The 22241-nt window shown below is 39.8% G+C and overlaps 1 long non-coding RNA gene across 1 annotated transcript; it reads left to right on the forward strand.

Moving 5' to 3' along the window:
- The first annotated feature begins 655 nt into the window (after positions 1-655).
- LOC140527014 (uncharacterized) lies at positions 656-19210 on the forward strand. The gene is made up of 2 exons (XR_011974641.1): positions 656-9144; positions 14082-19210. It is a non-coding gene; the product is annotated as an uncharacterized lncRNA (long non-coding RNA).
- The last annotated feature ends 3031 nt before the right edge of the window (positions 19211-22241 follow it).

A 22241-nucleotide genomic window follows, 5' to 3' on the forward strand; every position in this document is an offset into this window, starting at 1 on the left:
CCCTTCTTCTGATTGGTCAAAATACTTTCTCCTTTACTCCTTCAACTTTTCAGCATCCAGTATTCTCTATTTTCATTAGAATAGAAACTCCTTGAAGGCAAGAGTTACCTTTCCTTTTTCCTTCTATTTGTATTCCAGCACTGAGTATAGTACAAGTGCTTAACAAATCTTTGTTGACTTGTTGACGGACAAGTTCATGTGCTTCTCTCTCATATACCTGTTTGTTTTTCATATTTAAATGTTTCCCTTGGCTTCTAGGTTTTATCCCCTAAAGGATCTTTTATTGACCAGAGCACAATTACTAAGTATTGTAAGGAGGGAAAAAGGGAGAAGAAGGGAGTGGTGGAGAGAAGGAGAGAGAGAGAGAGAGAGAGAGAGAGAGAGAGAGAGAGAGAGAGAGAGAGAGAGAGAGAGAGAGAGAGAGAAGAGAGAGAGAGAGAGAGAGAGAGAGAGAGAGAGAGAGAGGAGAGAGAGAGAGAGAGGAGAGAAAGGTGGGCAGAGAGAAGAAGAAGAAGAAGAAGAAGAAGAAGAAGAAGAAGAAGAAGAAGAAGAAGAAGAAGAAGAAGAAGAAAGAAGGAGGAGGAGGAGGAGAAGGAGGAGGAAGAAGGAGGGTGGGAGGGAGAAGGGAGGAAGGAAGGGAGGAAGGAAGGAAGGAAGGAAGGAAGGAAGGAAGGAAGGAAGGAAGGAAGGAAGGAAGGAAGGAGAATAAAAAAACCACTTGCCAAAAAAGATGAGATACCAAATGACATGGTTCTGGTGGAAGAGGAAAATGGGTCGCATGATTGTCATCTGTGGTATTTAGCATTTTCCTTATTCTATAGTATTGAGGGATTTCCAGACCCACCCCACTCACACAATCCTGTACTCTGTCCTTCACTGCTGGACAGCAGTTGGATGGCAGTGGCATGCAGGGCATTTCAGGGTACTGAATACTTATTTTTATTCCTGTCCATATGTAATTGTCTTCCTCCCTGGAAGGTCTATCGCCATGGATTATTTTAAGGGGACTAGATGTCCCTAGGCATGTTAAGACAGTTCTGGTTTTTTCGTGTTGGTTTCCTGACTCCTGGGAATTCCCAGGAGAGAAAAAAATCTTGGACTCCATCAAAAAAAAGTGCATAACTTTGGGAAAATGTCTGAGACTGTCCTAGAAGAACTGTGAGAAGAAAAAGGAGTCACTCAGAAAGTGAGAGGAAGTACAGTAGGTAGAATAATTCTCCTCTGGACATTGAACCTGTCACAGAAGCTGGAATTTGCTGTTACATGTTTAACAACCAGCTCTCTGGTAAAGCGTATGTAAGTAGGATGCACAGTTTCATCTTCATTATGAACATTTTCTCCATTACTTTATTAAGTCTAGATAATAAACAAAACAAATCAAGCCCTGATCTGGAGCTTTTGCCAATTCCTGAGGTATAAATACTTACACGGAAAATTTAATACAATCTGACTCCAGTATAAAACCTTTACTCTCATACTTACCTGCCCTGTGAGCATGGGCAAGTTATTTCCAGGTCTCACTTTCTTCATCTGTAAAATTGTCCTGACACTTGCCCTTTATTGTTTCGTTGTTGTTTACTCGTGTCTGACTCTCCATGACCCCATTTGGGGTGTCCTTGGCAAAGATACTGGAATGGTTTGCTATTTCCTTCTCCAACTCATTTTACAGATGAGGAAATTGAGGCAAACAGGATTAAATGACTTGCCCAGGGTCACATAGCTAGTAAGTGAGGCCAAATTTGAACTCAAGAAGATAGTCTTCCTGGCTTCATTGCAATGCAAGGACTTAAAAAAATTCTCAGTGGTCTTTTAAGGCAAAATGTCTTCCACATCCAGAGAAAGAACTATGGAATTCAGTCGTAGAATGTAGCAGATCATTTTCTTGTATATTACGGTTAGGTTTGTTATATGATTTCTCCCATTCTATATAAAGCCTTTTCTGATTCTCCCAGTTGTTAGTATTCTCTCTCTTAAACTACTTTACATTATACATACATATAGGCATATATAAAACCTTTTAATTGATAATATTTAATATAAATTTTAGACTTTAATAAGGGCCAAAGTTTAAATTAAGGAGAGCCTGGACCTAATAGTCTCCTTTGTTTAGAGGATGCCTTTTGGTGGGCAAATGGGACTTCCTTATCAGACCCTCCTTCTAGCATCCTAATGTTAAGAGAAAAGCACAAATACCTTGGGGTGTGACTTCAGCTTTGTCAAACTCTGTTAAGTTAAACAACTTCAAAGGCCTGTTTAGGACAGGATGTCTGTTATCTGGGTGATGGGACTTTTTCCTTATCTTAAATCACAGAGACATGCTATGGAAAGAAGATGCCCATGGCTTGGGATCATAAAACCCAACTGAGGCCACTTTGTTTCCAATGTGTTTATCTAAGAGAACTCCTTCCTCATGGTAAAATGTACTTAAGACAGTCAATTTCTGTACTGAGTCAGCCAGTTCTGATCCTGGCTCCATAGCGCTATGTAACTGTTAGCTTGATGGGGAATTGATTAATTAATTAAATCCTAAAATGTATGCGTTTAGCCTGTTGCCTTTTCTCTCTAACCAAGTTTTCTCATCAACATATTTGTTACAATTAATGTACATGTGTATTTGGATTTACTGACACCTATGCTGTTTGTTTTGTATATACTTCTTATCATCCCCTTCCCCCCCCTTTAAGTCAGAAGTCTCATTGTGAGCAGGGACTTTCATTTTTTTGTATTTGCATCCACAGCATGTACCACAGTGCCTGGCACATCATAGAAACCTAACAATACTTGTTTGTTGATTAAGATCTCTTACTACTTATAAAGCAGTTAGGAAAGAGCAGAGGACACCTAATATTAGACTTCTTTAAGCCTTCTAAATAAAATCTTTGAATCATGTAACTTTTTAAACTCCCAGTCTTTGACTTACTCCCTGAGACCTAGTTCCTCCTTTTTTTTTTTTTTTTTGGTAACTTCTTGACTTTCAGCCTTTGGTTTGCTCTGGACCAAGGCAAGTTTCTGACTTCCTGGTTCCACCCCTGGAGGGTATTCTATGGTACCAGTGAACCAGTGATTCCCTGACCCCTGCAGTATCTTGATCTCTTGACTCCTGGATATCTTTCTTATATCAGAACTTGACAGCTGCCCCATAACTACCTAGCCCCCTGCCTCACTATCCCACACAAGCCACCACAAAGAGACTAATGAAATAATTATGCTCCAAGCCTTATATCCCCTACTAGCTAGAAGAGTCCAACTGTGATCCCTCGGCCTCAGACTATAAGTTAGGATATACTTTTAAGATGTTGTTTCTGACTTCCAAAATGAGGAACCTGACTTTAGCTCAAGTTGAAAAATCTTTTTTATCACTTCTGTGTTTTGCCTTTGTCATGACTTAAGGATCCATGTGTGGCAGGTAGAAAGAAAAGTCATGTCACATAGCAGCAAAATGTGGACAAGCAGCCAAACAGTTATAGTTTTTCTTAACCCTTGAGTTGACTCTAATTTTCATGAAGGCCACAGTGTCCTTATTCTATCTTAGTGCTTGGGCACAGAAGAAGAACATCACTGCCTACAGCATAGTGAAGAGTTAAAGTTTCAAAAGAATCATTCTAACACATTGACAGAGAGAACTCTCAATCAACTTTCTATCTTTACCTAAAATAAAAAAATTCCATTCATACCATCAGTTTGATGTCAATATCTTCTAGAGTCTATGTGAATCTTACACATCCTACGTCATATAACAAATCTATTGAGAAGTTCATACTATGATTGAGATGACCACACGATGTTAGAAACACCAAGCATAAGTGTCTCACTCCATGAAAGTTGCTCCATCACAACATGTCCTATAATCTCATGAAGTGAGTGGTGGTGAGCTGAGCGTAACCCATCAAATAATTCCTGGTTTCCTCTGATTGCTCCTACTAAACTATTATCTCCCAAATCAGAAAACCCTTTAACATTGAACCAGCCACTGCCCTGCTGCCAAATGGAATCATCCTGTCAGTCCTTCAAAAGAAACCAACTCTTAACAAAAGCACAGATTTTTCAGTTCACTAACCCTTATTCCTCCCCTTGTCACCGGACAATAAACTCCATCTTGTTTCTATCTATCCTCAATTTCTAGTTGTCAATAATCAATAAACTTTTTTTAAGAACCTGCTATGTATCAGGCACCATGCTGACCACTGTGGATACAAAGAAAGGCAAAAGACAGTCCCCTCTTCTCAAGGAACTCTGTCTAGTGGGGGAGAAACCATGGAAACAAATACACTAACAACTATATATAGGATCAATTGGAGATAATCAACAAATGGAAGGCTCTAGAATTAAGAGAAGACATTAGTACAGATGTTTACAGAGGTGGAATTTTATCTGTGACTTGAAGGAAGTTAGGGAAGACAAGGGAGAATATTCCAAGCATGGTTTGTCAACCTCTAGAATATTATAAGCTCTTTATAGGACATAGATCTAGAAAGGAACTAGATCATAGAATCCCACTTTAAAGGGACCTCAGAGGCCTTCTAGTCCAACACTTACCTGAAAAAAAATGACCTCCGTGACATACCTGACAAGTAGTCTTGTAACCTTTGTTTGAATGCTTCAGGTGAGGCGGTAGTCAGAAAATTGTTCAGTCAATAAGTATTTATTAAGCACCTACTATGTGCCATGCACTTATTTTAAGCCCTAAGGATGTAAAGAAAGGTGAAAGGTTCTTCCCTTGAAGAAGTTAATGGGAAGTCTATATAAACACCTTTGACTAGTGCAAGTGCTTTGCGATCATGTCTCAACATACAGTCTAAATTTGCCTCTTTGTAACTTAACCAATTACTTCTAGCTGTGTCTTCTGGGGTTGAGCAACACAATTCTAGTCTCTCTGACTCATGACAGACCTTCAGATGTTCAGAGAGAATTATCATATCACTCACAAATCTTTTCTTCTCTAGGCTAAACATCTCAAGGTTCTTTAACTGATCCGTGATATGCGTTCCACAAATATCTATGAGTCCCTGCCATGGCAAAACATTAAACTAGGTAGTGAGAGAGCTATAAAAATGTAACAGCAGACACCCTGGCATACCCTGGCCTTCTGCACAGGTTCTTCGATCTGCTTTTCTAAAAGGAAAGCAACTTTTGAGGGTTCACCAAGCTACTTAATTATAGTCACCAGAAGGGAAAATATAAGCAGAGAAATAAAAAACCAACAGACTGGGCTTCTAACTGTCTGATCATAAGCCATGCATACATTATAGATCAACCGAAAGATGCAACTATCTGACTATTTATGTATATGAAGCACCACCATCTGGGTTTTCAAAAGGGGAGGGGGGGTTACCCAGAGTCTTATCTGGCACATGAACCTTCTTCTAAGGCCCCAAAGCAAAACCTCACTTTAGAGCATATATATTTTTTTCAGAGCCCTAAGGGACCCAGTACCTCAGTAACAATTAACAATTAACAAAACAGTTGCTACACAAACAAGCCTCCCCTAATCAATCTTCCCCCAGTGGGTTCCACGTGAGACCTATTAACGGGTGGGAAGATCTTCATTAACAGAAATCTCATTAACATTATAAAAGATGAGTACTTACAGACCCTGATTTAGGAGATGGGGAATAAAGTAAGCACACAAATAGCACTTCAGAAGAGCCATGAAATTTTAATTTCTTAGGATAGGTGAGAATCTCCAAGCTAGATGTCCAAAAGAAATTATAAGGAACCTTGGATTATTGTATGTATGTATATCTACAGAGTTCCTAGAAATAATTTATTAGCAATATTGGAAATATCCTGGAAAAAGTAAAGAAATCTCATTGATTTGAATGCACTACCTTAAATGCAACTCGTTAGCCTGAGAAAATTATAATAATGAAAGCACACTGGGTTTAGAGTCAAAAGACCTGGGTTTGAATCCTTACTGAACTACAGTTATTCCGTCCACTTTGTGGGGGGTTACTGGTATGACACTACCAGGATCTGGAAAATCTGTGTAAAACTTTTTGGTGCTTCCTTTGTACTAAAAAGAAATCTGATTTATGGGGAGTTGACAATACCTTATTGTAAAATTGCAGTTGGTATTCTATAATACTATGCATATATTTTAAGCAATTCTGAGTTTCTAAGCTTTTTCTGGCTTATCTGTTGGCTTTCTTGTCAGCAACTTTTGCAAAACTTCCCCTAAAAATTCCCATTTAATTTCTTATGCTGACCTACCATATATCAAAACTGTGATGGGGAAAGTTGCAATGTGGAAGGGATAACTACTGCCTAGGTGACCTTGAACAAGTCACGTCTCTCAGGGCCTCATTTCTTCTATCTATACAATTAATGACATTTTTCCAGATTAAAAGCCTATGATCCTATTTTAGACCCCTACATCCCTCAATTTCCTCATTCCTAGAAAAGAAAGGAAAATAATATTCCTTTTCTCTCTGCACTGCTTCTAAAAAAGCTCAACATTTCTAGACTATGGGTCAAAAAAAAAGTGACTGATGTGATTGTCAGTGAGAGAGATAGAAAGGGAAATGTGTTTGTAAAATGAGGTCTTCCTGATCACATATTGGAGCAACTTGTAATGGTTCTCAGTTTGGTTCAATACCTAAAATGATTTCCCATCAATCCCAGACTGTCAAAATTCTTTGCAAAAAACACCTTACCATTCTTCATCAAATTACCAAAAAAGACAAGAAGATATGATAAGATTTTGGCAAACCCTTAGAATATTTCCTAGACATCAATTTAAAAAAAAATTTTTGTTTACAAAACTCACCGAATTATAAAAGCAAAGTTATCTTTCAAATTGTATAACTCCTCGAAGTCCAATATTAAATTATTAGCGCAGGAATGTTAGCCATGTTATTAAAATTACATGTATTCATACATAGCCATGCACATATTATATATTATATTCATACATATAAATAAACATTGTATTGAGAAATGATATGATGTAGTTTTCTTTTTAAAGATCACCAGACATAGAAATAGAAAACTGGGTTAAATCTCATCTGTATCCCTTAAATTTCAGGCTTCAGTTTACTCATCAGCAAAATGTTGAATTAAATCATCAGAGATCTCTTCAAGCTCTAAATCCATGATCCTATGTTTTATAACTTATGATTTACATATAAAACGGCATAAGTGACTTCATCAGGTAAAGTAATTATCTATAAAAGGTAGTCAGGGCATGAAGGGAAAAAAAGGGATACTTGGGGGACAAACTTGATTGCAGTGTAGGCTTCCTCAATATATTAAAATATCAAAGCACCCAAGGAAGGCCTCTAGCATGTTGAGTCCATTCTCTATGGCGGGTTTTCAGAAACATATAAACAAGATTTGTAAAGGGGGACCGTAATGGTAATTTGAATTGGAAAATCTATCCTATTTATTAATAGACCTATTAAATCACCTGGAACCCTAAGTAACGTGGTTGGAGGAGCTTGAAGAACATGCAGAACAGGAAGGGCTGAGCAGAACTAGGAGGAAGTGGGTGAGCACAGTCAGGGCAGAGAGGAGAGCATACAGGCAGGTGCACAGTAAGGCTCAGTCTCCTGAGCCTTTGCTTGTGAGAAGGCCCTGACCAAGGTGGAGGGAGGCTTGGAATGGCTTTGCTCCCTGCATTGATGCTGTTTATTAACTTCTTGGTCACCATGACACATTTGGCTTTCTGGTGTCTAAATAAATGTTTTCCTTCTGCCTTCTATATAGAGAGTCTCTTATACTTGGTGATTGAGAACTACCCCTGCATATTCATAGTCACCACCAGTGCTGTGAATGTTGCCTTGGCGATACAGGGACAGGACATGAAGAAGCTGCAAAGAAAATGACCATCATGAGGGTATCAAAGTCATGAGTTCCCCACCTGGGGTCCATAGATCCCAAGGGATCTGTACATAGATTTTAGGGTGTCCATGAAGTTGGAGGAAGGAAAAAGTACATCTTTATTTTCACTAACTTTAAGTTTCTTTTGTAATCCTATGCATTCTATTTTCTGAGTTTATAAATATTTTTCAGAGAAGGGTTCATAGGTTTCACCAGACTGCCAAACCAGACCATGATACAAAAAAAAGTTAAGGATCCTGATCTAAGTGGTTTATAGACTAATGTATGGGATCCCTAACCTTTGTCTGATGGAATGGTTTTTAGAATTTCCCTGAAGTCTTATGATCACTGCCAGTCTAACATTGAGGCAGTTGAAGGCATTGTTGGGGGGTGGGGGGGTGAAAGATGGAATAAGAGTAGGGAAGGGAAAAAGAAAGTGAAAGGAGAGAACCATAGAAGCTGGAGTGTGAAAGTATCTAATTAGAAGGAGTCAGTCACTACACTTTCTTCCCTCCTGAAAGTCCCAAGAATTTTGGTGAGGGCAGCAACTATCTTGGTTTTCTATGAAGGAAGTTCAAGACTGACCCCTGAAGACCTCAGGTGAAAGGATTATAAAATGATTAAAGAACAATGGTAGGTTAGAAATGTAAGGGGCGCTGACCGCCACACCATCTGGGACGCCACACTGACGGACATCAGGTAAACTGAGTCCGGAGCAGGAAAGGGTGAAGAAGATGGCGCTGGAAGGGACGGCCCCACCCCGGGTTTGTTGTTGTCACTATAGTTCCAGCTTGTGTTCATTTCTATAGTTTCGGGTTTGTTTAGGTGTGTCACCATGGTTCACTGGGCTAGCTGGCAGAGACTATATAATCAGAGTGCTTGCTTGAATAAATCAGAGTTCCTTCTCTGACCCGCTCTCCCGCCTCATTCTCTTACTCGCCAGCTCCACAGGAGGACAAGGAGCCTGCTGGCCAGGCATAAGACTTGCTCCTCTCAGTAAGCTATGCTGTAACCATAGCAACTTGGCGCCCACCAACATGGAGCCACAAGCAGGGGGGAAGGAGCAGGAAGCTCAGCCAAGGGAAATTAGGTCCCTCAGGAATCTCAGCTGAGGGAATCAGGTCCCTCAGTCCCCCCCGAGTGAGTCAGGCTCTCCAGAAGCCTAGACAGTCTACAGGAGCTATCAGGACAGGGTCAAAGGCCAATACCTGAGCGCAACAGGAGACGGTAACCTGTCTGCCTCACCGAGTCCTCCAGCAAGCAGATCCGAGAAGTGGACGCAGGAGAAGACACGCACAATTCAGCTCGGTGGGAAGAGGTGTAACCGTGAGTAAGACTGAAATGGGGCAAAGCTCACAAAAGTTGAGTCAGGGTCAATACACAGCAATAACTTACAAAAAGATCAGGAAACATGGAACTACAGTAAGTTTGAGAAATATAAGGAAGTTCATAGATACCATTTGTGAAATCTGTCCTTGGGTGTCAGAACGACCTCCTATGAGTTTAGACTCTTGGGTCATTGTTGGAGAGCAGTTAACAGCTTTTGAACTCGAAAACCCAAATAAATTGGATCTTCACACTTTCTTCCTATATGACATGCTGAAGAATGTGTTCATAGAGGACGACGGTGGCAAGGCAGTGCAAATGAGAACATTTACCACATCCTCAGAGACGACCCCCTCTGATTCAAGGAGTAGTACAAGGGACAGCAGCCCAGAAAGGCAGCCAGCATCCATATGTCCAGACTTAGAGTTGGAACAAGAGTTATGGCGAGAGAGAGAGACAGTTCGGGAACTGAGAGAGGACATGCAAGAGTTAACTGAAAAATTAAAGGGCTTGCTGAAAACTAAAAGGAGGGTTAACTGGAAAAAGGAGTTCACTGATGGTGAGAAGGGAGGAAGCACAGAGAGTGAGAGAAGAGGAACAATTCTGCCACCTAGCGACAAGGTGAGAGAAGTACAAATAATTTTCAAAAAATCAGCATTACAGCAGACTCTAGAAAAGCTGAGAGAGGATGGTGATTACACTAGCTTCAGGGAGATTGGCAGGGAATGGATAAGTGCGTTCCCTGTATTGGAGGATAAAGCAGAGGACGGCTCCGTGACGAGGACTCACGGGCCCATACCAGCCTTACAGATAGAAGAATTGTAAAAGGCGGTTACAAATTATGGGATAAATGCTCCTTATGTCCTCATAAGATTAAAAGAATTGGCTAATTATGTGTTAACCCCAAATGACTGGAAATTAACCATGAGAGCCATCTTGACTCCCAGACAATATGTTTGCTTTCTTCAGCTTTTGGCAGAAAAATTAAGAGCCATAGCAACATCAGGTAATGCTGGCAACACTACAGATGCCCAACGGTATATGATATGTTATTTTGGGTCAGGAGAGTATGCGGAAGACATTAAGCAAATAGGATATGATCTAGAGCTGTATGAGAGGCTAGCCCAAGGGGTGGAGCAGGCCTTTATGCTGATTCCTGAGAAGGGTCCTAAGAAGGTATCTCTGCAATCACTGAAGCAAGGAAATGCAGAACCCTTCACTGATTTCTGTGCCCGAGTAACTGAGGTTGTCACCAGGACTATGGGTGAAGTGGAAGGTACTGCTGTAGTGATAAAGGACATCCTTTGATCAGGAGCTAATGCAGATTGTAGGAAGGCTCTGCTAGGATTACCCAAGAACTGTTCCATTGAAGACATGTTAAATAGGTGTGAGGAGGTAGGATCTCAGACATAGCTAGCAAGAGTACAGGCTTCCATCTTCGCAGGGGTGCTGAGAAATTATTAGGGAGCTGGAGCAAGAGTGAGATGCTTTAAGTGTGGAAAAATAGGACATTACCAGAGGGAGTGTAGAAACAATGCAGAGGGAAGAAAAGGACTTGAGAACCAAGGGAACAGAACACCATTTAAGAGTAAGCCAACCACACCCTGTCCAAAATGTAAGAAAACAGGGCATTGGGCTTCAGAGTGTAGGTCATTGTCCCCTCTCAAGGGTAGTGCTCAATATTTAAACATGCAGACGGGCATCCCTCCAGCCCAGGAGAAAAAGAGGGGCTAGCGGGAGGACGCAGAGACGATCCCACAGGCCACTTCAGAATTCAGGAGGAGGTACTGGACACTCTAGTCGGTGTCATACAGTCAAAATTAATCAGAGGCCTAGGGAATTTCCTGACACCTCCATGCACAACAGTGTGGTTACCAACAGAGGAAATATGCATCAACACAAAGCAAGAGATTTTCATTTCTGCACCAGCAAATGCTTACACAGGCTTACAGGCCGTAGCACAGCAACCACCGATTGGTACCTTACACAAGACCCTGATGTGCAACTCTAACAATGTGGAGGTGGAGGTGGATAGAGGGCAGCCGGTAGCACAATTGATACAAATGGATCATAACACAGAACAAACAATATATTGGACTCAACAAATTGGCAATCAGAGACCAATGCTTACCATATATATAGAAGGAATACCTAAAACAGGCCTTGTGGACACCGGTGCAGACAGAAGCATATTCCCTTTTTCACAATGGGAGTCTCAATGCCCTATAGGAGAGGAAGATAATGTATATGGCATAGGAGGCTCACAATGGGCCAGGGAGGTGGCCAGACCACTACGGTGGACTTTTGAGGACAGATCAGGAAAATTTTGGCCACAAGTATTGGAAGGGCTTCCCATAATACTATGGGGAAGAGACCTGCTTACACAATTAGGGGTAAGATTAACAACAAATTTTGGAACGGATCCATTGATGACGATGCCGTGAGAATTCCACCACCAAAATTACCATGGATCTCAGATGAGCCCATCTGGGTGGATCAGTGGACCCTAAAATATGAAAATCTCACAGCCCTGAAAGACCTTATACAAGAACAGTTAGAGTTAGGACACATTGAGGAATCCTTTAGTCCTTGGAACTCTCCTGTATTTGTCATAAAAAACAAATCTGGAAAATACAGAATGTTGACTGATTTGAGAAAGATCAATGACATCATGTAGCTGATGTGTGCTTTGCAGCCAGGTTTGCCATCACCCAAGGTAATTCCCAGCAGTTATAAACTTTGGGTGATTGACATCAAGGATTGTTTTTACAGTATTCCTGTTTATACTGAGGATAGGAAAAGGTTTGCATTCTCTGTACCCAGTGTCAGTCTACAGAAGCCATACCATCCTTACCTATGGAAGGTACCACCCCAAGGAATGAAAAACAGTCCCAGAATTTGTCAGTGGTATGTAGACAAGACATTACACCCAGTCAGGAAGAGATTTCCCCAGGTGTTGATACTCCATTATACGGATGATATCTTGGGAGCTCATGATAACATGGAAATTTTAGAAATGACTTTACAAATGACAGAGAGAGAATTCCTCAAACAGGGTTTAAAAATAGCATCTGATAAGACGCAGAAAGACCTGCCTATACATTACTTAGGACACACCATATTAGAACATCAAATCCATATTAAATCACCTGTAATAGATGTGTCTAAAATCAAGACTCTCAATCATATGCAAAAGGTGATAGGAGAGTTTCAGTGGATCAGACCACAATTAGGAATACCTACAGGTGAATTACACCCATTGTATGACATGCTGAAAGGAGATCCTGACTTAAATTCACTACAACAATGGACTCCTCAAGCATTGGAGTGCATCTCCAAAATTCAAACAAAAATCGTAGAGGCTAGCACCAGGAGATATAGACCAACAGAAAATATGTATATCTCTATCCTTTTCATTGTGGAACTTCCCACAGGATGCCTTCACCAAGAGGAAGGGTTATTAGAGTGGATACATTTGAAGAGAGTACACAATAGGTCTTGTGTCCCTTACTGTGTACTAGTTGCACAAGTGGTTTACAAAGCAATTCAGAGAGTGAGGAAACTGATAGGAAGAGATCCTGATGCCATCTAGTGTAGATACAACAAAGAACAAGTAGAGAAATGCTGTACAGAATACCCAGAAGGGCAAGTTATTATTAATCAAAACTTCAAAACAGGGAACATAAATAAGGCTCTAAGCATATACCAGGAAACACCATGGACATGGGCAGAGAAACACCATGACACTGCGGTCATAGGAAAGAATGTATTTACTGATGCCACAAAATTAAATAGAGCAGCCACATATGTATATCAAGATAAATGGTTGCAGGTATATGATACTCCGTTCTCATCCACCCAAAAGAACGAACTATTTGCGGTCTGGAAGGCTTTAGAAATTGATGAGCCTATCAATGTCATTACCGACAGTAGATATGTAGCCACACTTTTACCAGACCTAGAGACTGCCTGCGTATCAACCCAATTAGAAATTGGACAGTTGCTCGCGGAAGTCCAAAACACCATAAGAGGACGTATGTTCCCATTCCACATTTTACATATAAGATCACACTCCAATCTACCAGGGCCTCTAGCAGCAGGAAATGAGGTTGTGGATCGAGTAGTGTCAGGAGGTGTATACCTAGAAACCACTGAGGAAGCTCAGCAGGCTCACAATAAGTTTCATATATCAGCAAAATCATTAAGACATTTATATAAACTTACTAAGAAAGAGGCCTGAAAGATTGTAAAATCACGCACAGCATGCATTCCTTTCCAGCCACCGATGCCATGCAGAGTGTACAATCCTAAGGGATCACATCCTAATGATATCTGGCAAATGGATGTGACTCACATAGCTTCATTTGGGAGGCTTAAATATGTCCATGTGTCTATAGACACTTTCTCCAGTTTCATCATGGCTACTCTACGCACTGGAGAGGCACTTAAGGACGTGTGTAGTCATATGCTTCAATGTTTTGCAGCCCATGGCGTCCCACGACTATTAAAGACTGATAATGGCCCAGCATACACTACTTCGGCCTTCCAAAAATTTCTCTCAGAATTCGGAATCTCTCATGTGACTGGGATCCCCTATAACCCCACAGGACAAGCCATAGTAGAACGTGCGAACCGCACCATAAAACAATATGTCCAAAAACAAAAAGGGGGCGCTTCGGGACCCAGGTCCATGGCACATGATCAATTAAAATTGGCACTTTTCACTATCAATTACTTAAAATTCGATGAGCACGGTCTTACACCTGCCATGAAACAGATGGTCAGATCAGGCAGACCACCAGATGATTTTAAGAAAAAATTGGAATGGACGCCTCCAGCCACGGGACAGACAGCCATGTGACGAGATCAGGAAGGGCAATGGCATGAACCACATACCATAATAACTTGGGACAAGGGTTATGCTTGTATCTTTACAGGAGACAAGGAGATTTGGGTACCAGTGAAAAGACTACGGGTCGTACAGCACCAGGAAGAAATCACAGGGATTCCGCCAGAGAAAGAAGAAGAAACTACAATGCCTGAGCCATGAAATTAGTCAGCTTCATCTTACTGCTTCCAGCAGTGAGCCAGGCCGAGGACCAGTATTGGACCTTTGGACATTAGTAGACATTTCAACTTTATAGGACTGGTGAAGGGCTATCCTTGGTGTTTGTACAAATAATGTATCAGTGGGATTTAGGGAACAATTGAAGATGGATCATGAATTCTATCAGGCCATTCTAATGTTAAGAAATGATGTAATAGCAATTGGGGATGAACTGCAGGCCACAGAAACACAATTGGCTTTAAGATGTGATTACAGATATCGTCATTTTTGTATGATGAACAAATTGTACAATGATACTGAATTTAATTGGGAAGAAATAAGAGCTCAGTTACATGATTTAACACTCACCAACGTTTCAAGTGAAATGAAACTGGTGGAAAAATTGACATTGGATATAAATACTCAAGGCACAAAAACGTTAATACCTGAAAATTCTGTTTCAGACATGATGCAACTTTTTGGTCATTCCACCTCATTGTTTAATTGGCTAGGTCCATTGTTGTCAGGAAGTATTGTTATCCTGATTATTATATGTCTCATACCAGCATGTCTCAAATGTGCCCTACGAACTGTAAAAGATACAATGAAGATGCTTACTGAAAATCAGTTCAAGCTGAGAGATGTACAAACCCGTGAAGGTCATCAGGTCTAAAACTAAAAGGGGGAGTTGTAAGGGGCACTGACTGCCACGCCATCTGGGACGCCACACTAACGGACATCAGGTAAACTGAGTCCAGAGCAGGGAAGGGTGAAGAAGATGGCACTGGAAGGGACAGCCCCACCCCTGGTTTGTTGTTGTCACTATAGATCCAGCTTGTGTTCATTTCTATAGTTTCAGGTTTGTTTAGGTGTGTCACCATGGTTCACTGGGCTAGTTGGCAGAGAATATGTAATCAGAGTGCTTGCTTGAATAAATCGGAGTTGCTTCATTGACCCGCTCTCCCACCCTATTCTTTTACTCACGAGCTCCACAGGAGGACGAGCAGCCTGCTGGCCAAGCATAAGACTTGCTCCTCTCGGTAAGCTATGCTGTAACCAGAGCAAGAAATAGTACATGTTGGCACTCCCTAGGATCATGGTTACTGATGATGGGGAAAACCAGAAGGAAGTATCTGATTTGTCCTGTGTCAAAGAGCCCTTGAGGATTTACAAAGTCCAGTATCTATTTTGCCTTATAATTATAAGTGAGAAATGGAGGGAGAGGTCTTCCTATCGCTGCTAGTTTACATCATTTGGGCCTCTGTGACTCTGTCCTCACTGACAAAACCACCTCTCAGGGAATCCTACTAGGTGTAAAGATCAAAGTGAAAGCCTAGGATGATTTGTAATTCAGCCTGGGAGAGAACATCAGAAAACTCAACCTCAGTCTTATAGGAAGACTGCATGGGACCAGGGTCAGTGAGGTCATGATTTGAGGCAGTACAGTACACTCAGGGGTATCTTAACATTGGACATCAAAGTTGTAAGGCTCAGGCAGCTGAAGGAGAAAAAGCTACAAATAACCTGTGGAAATGAGTTATGCTGTGTCTGGGTCTGAATTAAGAGTTTTGACCTTTACCAAGCTGAGATCTTATAACAGCTTACCAGTAAGGGGAATAAGTCCTATCATTTAACCAATGGAATCTATGTTATCTAGAGGAAAATAGAAAAGGCCGTGCTTCTCTGGCATTTTTGAGAGGAAGATAAAAGAAATCTCCAAGATTTCTAATGTGATACCCAGTATTCTAAGCATGAAACAATTTATGATTGAGGCAGAGAAAATATACAAAAAAGCAATGAAAAATATCACTTTGCAAAAAATCTGAAGTGGAATCTTTCAATTAGTCAGTCAAGAAGCATTTGCTATGTGCTTACTATGTTCCAGGCACTCTGCTAAACACTGGGAATACTGAAAAAGGTAAAAATTTATCTCTGCCTTCAAGGAATTTACATACCAATGGGAGAGACAGCATATGTATAAATGAGATGGCATATGTATAAATGTATACATGCAGACACAGTAGATGAAACAGAGTAGAAGATGCCTCCCTCAGTAGAATACAAGCTTGACAGCAGGAATAGTTTCACTTTTTGTATTTGTATTTCTGGTGCCTGGTACATTAATATGTACTAAATAAATGCGTTTTAAAAAAATTGATCTACTGACTGCAAGCTTAATGACAATAAGAACCCTTTCCAAGGACAATGAGCTGTTCATTCCCTTTGATGTAGCCATCCTATTACCAGGTATAGATGCCAAGGAGGCCAAAGTCACCTCAGAGAAGAAGGCATTAGCATTTGGGGGATCAGGAATGGCCTCCTGCTGAAGGTGGGTTTTAGTGGAGTCTTGAAGGAAGAGGGACCAATAGGCAGAGGTAAGGAGGGAGGATGCTTCAGGCAGGTGGGCCAACCAGTGTAGATGGGAGATGAATTCTTGTTTGTGAGAAAGGGTAACATTTCTGTGTAGCTGTACTATAAAATGTCTGAAGGTGGGTAAAATGAAAGATTACTGGAAAGATAGGAAGGCGTCAGCTTTAAATGCCACATAGAGGACTGGATATTTTATCCTGAAGGTAATAGGGGAACACTATAATTTACAGATGACTTGGGGCCTTAACATTTTCAGCAACATATGTCTTCCCTGATTGTTGTAAAGATTGCTGATTGTACAGAACCATAGTTTTGGATGAAAGATAAACCAGTTGGGGGTGGAGCCAAGATGGTGGAGTAGAAGCAGGGACCTGCTAGAGCTCTCCCCAAACCCCACAACAAATCGTAAAAAATGACTCTAAACAAATTCTAGAGCAGCAGAAGTCAGAAAATGACAGACGGAAGTAAATTTTCAGCCCAAGACAATCTAGAAGGTCGACCGAAGTGTTTATCACATCAGGCAGTGGCCTTAGGGGACTGAATCACTGGTGGCTGCTATGGTTTCCAAACTTCTCAATCCACAAACTCCAAAGACACCTTCAAAGATCACTAGGAAGAGTCTCTCACCTGGCTGAGAGGGGAGCATGATCCAGCCCCAATCTCAGCCCTGACCCTGGCCTCAACCCTAGCCCCACTTCCAGCTCCAGCTCCAAGGTGATGGCAGCTGCTGCTTGGAGGTGCAGCTGTTTTTGGAGGACTCCACTTAACAAAGAGCTCAAAAATCAAGTAATTGGCTGGGAAAATGAACAAATCAGGGGAAAAGAAACAGACTATAGATTCTTACTTTCTCAATGAAGAGGTAATTTTCTTATGTCATTAGTGATGCAGAAGATCAAAACAAGCAACCAGAAGAAGACAGAAAAAGCCAAATCTCCTTCATCCAAAACCTCCAAGAAAAGTATGAATTTGTCTCAGGCCATTGAAGAACTCAAGAAGGATTTTGAAAATCAAGTAAGGGAAGTAGAGGAAAAATTGGGAAGAGAAATGAGAGTGATGCAAGAAAATCATGAAAGACGAGTCAGCAACTTGCTAAAGGAATCCCAAAACAATGCTGAAGAAAATAACAGCTTTCAAATTAGACTATCCCAAATGGCAAAAGAGCTCCATAAAGCCAAATAGGAGAAGAATGTCTTAAAAAGGGGAATGGGCAAAATGGAAAAAGAGGTCAAAAGCTCACTGAAGAAAATAATTCCTTAAAAATTAGAATGGAACAAATAGAAGCTAATGACTTTATGAGAAATCAAGAAATTATACAACAAAACCAAAAAAATGAAAAAATAGAAGAAAATGTGAAGTATCTCATTGGAAAAACAACTGACTTGGAAAATGGATCCAGGAAAGAAAATTTAAAAATTATGGGACTACCTGAAAGCCATGATCAAGAAAGAGCCCAGACATCATCTTTAAAGAAATTAGCAAGGAAAACTGACCTGATATTCTAGAACCAGAGGGTAAAATAGAAATTGAAAGAATCTACCAATCACCTCCTGAAAGAGCTCCCAAAAGGAAAAGTCCTAGGGTATCTAAAAAAGAAAATGAAATGTTGAGAGGAATGTACTAGGAGAAAGAGAAAAGGAAAAGTAGTATGTAGTAACTCATCTCACATAAAAGAGGCAAGAAAGAGCTTTGACAATGGAGGGGAGGAAGGTGAAAGTGAGAGGTGAACCTTCCCAACTCCTGCTATATTTCCAGTAAAAACTTGCCCCACATGTGAGCTAACTAGTAGCTAAGTCAATTCAGCAGCACCAAGTATCCAGCATTGCTGATCTTTACCTACTCCCAGGTCCTTATTTCAGCATTATCCTTGATGGCTAACTCTCCCTCACCTAAATATACCATCTGTTGTGAAATCTTGTCTTTTTCTGCCTTTACAGTATCTTTTATATCCATCCCCTTCTCTCTACTCACACTTAGGCTCTCATCACTGCTCACCTGCATTGCTTTAAGAGCTTCTCTCCTGGCCTCTCTGGCTCAAATCTGTCCTGACTCCAAACAAACTCCAATGGTTGCCTCTTCCCACTTAGATCAAAGAGAAACTCATCTTCTTGCCTTTTAAAGCACTTCACAATCTGGTCAAATCAATCCTTCCACTCTCGATACATTACTTCCTCTCCTGTGCTTTATTGTCCAGAAAAATAAAAGCAAAAATAAAGCACTGACTTTCTTCCTGTTCTTTTACATATGGTGATCTCCCATGGCTGACATGGGTTTTCTGCTCACCTTTTCCTCCAAGAATCCTTCTCTTCCTTGAAGATGTACTTCAAGCACAACTTTCACATGAAGTCTTTCCTGACTCTCTCAATCTTGTATTGAGACCTAAATTGAATAGACCTGATAGACCTAATTAAAAGAGAGAAATGTGAAAATTACATTTTCTGGAAGGTATCACTGGCAAAGAATTAATATCAATCTCAACCATGAATACATCAAATGCATAGCATCAAAATGCTTAAAAGAAAATTTAAATGACTTACAGGGAGAAATAACCAATATAACCAAAATAATGGAGTAACTCAATTTACCACTCCCAGACAAAGATAAATTTTACCAAAATACAAAAAAAAAAAAAAAAAGAAATGGAGAACCTAAGTAGAATTTTAGAAAAGGAATACATGGTAGACCTCAGGATGAGAGTGAATGGAAATAGAAATGAGTATATCTATTTCTCAGCTGTGCATGGCACAGTCACAAAATAGAACATGCATTATGGCACAAAAATATCATAAAGGCATAAAAGGAGAAATACTGAACACATCTTTTGTGGACTATAAATATGGACTATATTAAATGGACTATATATTACATATATATTATATGGACTATAATAAAAATTATAATTAACATAAGCCCACTGAAATGAACATTAAAAGTAATTGAAAATGCTCACTTAATCCTGAAGAATGAGTAGTTCAAAGAACAAATCATAAAAACAATAATTTCATTAAAGATAATGACAACAATGAGACAATGTAGCAGATGTATAGGATATATTCATAGCAGTACTCAGGGGAAAATTGTCTATAAAACTTTTCAACAATAAAAAAGAAGAAAGGCATGCAACTAAAATAGAAAGCCAACATTTTTTACAGATGAGCAAAGAGAGGCAAACAGGGTTAAGTGATTTGCTCACAGTCACAATAATAAGAGGGGGAAAAACCTATTGGGAAAACTGGAAATTAGTAACAAATTAGAAAAGCATGAAAGAAATTAACTGTCAGATCGATGGATAGGGAAAGAGTTCATGATAATACAAGAGACAGACAGGTTCACAGTAAATAAAATGGACTATTTTAATTACATAAAATTTAAAAGTTTGTGTATGAGAAAACAATTCAGCTAAAATTAGAAGAGAAGCAAAAAGTTGGGAGATTTTGAAGCAAGTTTCTAAGATATAGAGGAAACGAATTCAAATTTTAAGAATAAGAGGCCCTTCCCAATTGATAAAGAATATGAATAGGCAATTTTCAGAGGAAGAAAACCAAGCTATCAATAGCCGTATGAAAAAAATGCTTCAAATTACTCACTTTATTTAGAGAAATAGAAGTTAGAGCAACTCTGGGGTTCCACTTGGCTATACCTTCAAATCTATTAAATTGTGTATATCCTTTGCCTCGTGAAAACTGCTACTAGATCCATACCTCAAAGAGATCACAAGAGGAAAAGGGTCCACATGCAATGTATGGAAATATTTATACCAGCTTTTCTTGGTGGCAAAGTATTGGAAACTGAGGAAGGTGCCATCAATTGGGGAATGACTGAAGAAGGTTTGGTATATTACATGATGAAATACTATCCAGCTGAAGAAATGGGAAAGGGGAGAGTTTCAGAGAAACCTGGGAACACTTGCATGAACTGATGCAAAGTGAAATCAGCAGAACAATTTAAACAATAACAGCAATTTTATAAAGATAGATGATTTTGACAGACACGGGAACTTTTATCAACAAAGTAACTAACCACAATGACATGATAATTACATAATTTATGATGAAACATGGGAGGAGGGAAGGAGAATGTAGACCACAAAATAAAACTGAATTTTAAAAAATGGTTTGAAAACCATAGCTAGAGACTAGACTTAAGATTCCAGTGGCATAAGGAACTCCCAAGTGATGGTATTCCCTCTACAGTTGCAGTTTGGTACCTTGTCTGAAACTTATAATCTTGCCTAGAATTCTCAGAGGTTAAGTGTCTTCCTCAGAGTCACCTAACCAGTATATGTCAGAGACAAGACTTATCCCAGGTTTTCCAGTCTCTGATAAGAACTCCCTATCCCCATGCCTTAAAGTTATCCATAACTGTTAGTTATTATTATATTCTGTCAAACATGGTCACTTTGTGGGTCAATTTTGATTGATTGTTTTATTACAAGGGGAAGTTCAATGGAAATAACATACTGGGAAATGATTGTGGTATAAACAAAAGGCATCAATCAATAAAACATAAAAAAAGAACTTTCCATCTGTTGGACTCATTTTGTTTCTCCCCTCCAGTCCACCCCCCAATCTGAGACTGAACACATAGGTTTCAAAGTTTTTCTTTGCATTAGAGATCATGGCTTCCACTGGGAATACATAACCAGCCTATTTCTCAGGTTTCTATAGTGTCTCATGAGTGTAAGCCAAATATAATATAGACAGGTTTCACAAATAACCCACCAGGTCAGTATCAGAAATGTCATACACCTTAGAATTTATTTTTAAAATAGAACTCTTATAATGGGGCACTACTAACACAAAAGGCTGAGTGATCTCTGGGGATTCTTTTTAACTTGGCTTGAGCATTTGGAAGTCACTGCAATGGATATTATGGAAAGCTCACTCCAAATCATTACCCACAGGCACACTGATCTCATTCATAACAGGTATAATCAGGCACCCTACTCTGTTCACACAACATAGGTATCATCTAGAGTCTAATAGTTGAAGTCTAGTAGATGATGGTCCTCTATATCTTCTGGGGTCACTGAGGTTTCACTTATTTTACTCTGCTCAGCTATGACTGCCTCTTATTATGGATGATTATCCAGTAGGGATGCTAATAATGAAATTAGCAGTTTATTATGTGCTAAGTACTAGGGATCCATCAGTAAGCATTAAGTGGCTATTCTGTGTCAAGCACTGTGCTAGGTACTTGGGATACAAAGCCAAAAATGAAATAATTCCTGTTTCAAGGAGCTTCGATTGTATAGGGGAAGATATGTGTGTGAATGTGTGTATATGCATACATATGTGTGTGTACATGTATATATAAATATATAGTAATATCCATGTATATGCACATACACACATATAAGTATATACATTTTGTGTCTGTGCATATGCATACATACGCACAAAGCTTAAAGGTGCACTAAAACTTTGGGTACGCCATATGTGTGTGTCTGTGTGTGTGTATGTGAGAGTGTGTGTATACAAAATAAATACAAGGTCATTTTATTTGACTGAAAACCAAGAAAGGTTTTACAAATGATAGTAGTAGTAGTAATAGCATTTACAAAGTGCTTTAGGGTTTGTAAAGTTCTTTACAATTATATTCTATTTGATTCTCACAACAACCTTGGAAGACAAGTGTTCTTATTATCTCCAAGATACAGATGAGGAAACCAAGGCTGTAACTT

The sequence above is a fragment of the Notamacropus eugenii genome, chromosome 2 (genome assembly GCF_028372415.1).
Source record: "Notamacropus eugenii isolate mMacEug1 chromosome 2, mMacEug1.pri_v2, whole genome shotgun sequence".
NCBI lineage: Eukaryota > Metazoa > Chordata > Mammalia > Diprotodontia > Macropodidae > Notamacropus > Notamacropus eugenii.